Below are 465 nucleotides of genomic sequence, written 5' to 3' on the forward strand. Positions count from 1 at the left end.
TGCCTCCGATGAGTGGCATTACATCTTACCGAGCCTTGGTTAATGGGTTGGCGCTGGGATGTGGGTTACCCCTGGCGCCTCGCTCTGTGCCGATCAACACTAAGGATGACAGCCGGTAACTGTCATTTCTCGTGCATTAGGGGCCCCAAGTTCTTATACACAAAGTATTTCCCAAGAATAAGTGCAAAAGAAGCAGAGGTTTGGAATCAAGGCTTTTTCTTTTACTAGGTAAGCTACCGGCTAGGGTTGATGAACCTTACCCTCCTTCTAATAAAGCTTCTAAGCTTCCTAGGGCTCACGCTTATCAAGGCAGCAGGGATAAGTGCAGACCGTACCATCCACATATACACCGTAACAGGGAATAACTATGCAGCATATAGGTAGCACACTCGACTACTAGAGACCAACACTAAAATGACCTCACTGATACTCATTTATCTTTGGATTTGCAACAAGAATAAGCTC

The 465-nt window shown here is 46.0% G+C and overlaps 1 protein-coding gene across 1 annotated transcript in view; it reads right to left on the reverse strand.

The window, feature by feature from the left end:
* LOC119587726 (innexin inx2-like) overlaps positions 1–465 on the reverse strand; it is a gene marked incomplete in the record, with an annotated part of 35589 nt that overhangs the window by 3684 nt on the left and 31440 nt on the right.

The sequence above is a fragment of the Penaeus monodon genome, chromosome 23 (assembly GCF_015228065.2).
Source record: "Penaeus monodon isolate SGIC_2016 chromosome 23, NSTDA_Pmon_1, whole genome shotgun sequence".
Lineage (NCBI taxonomy): Eukaryota > Metazoa > Arthropoda > Malacostraca > Decapoda > Penaeidae > Penaeus > Penaeus monodon.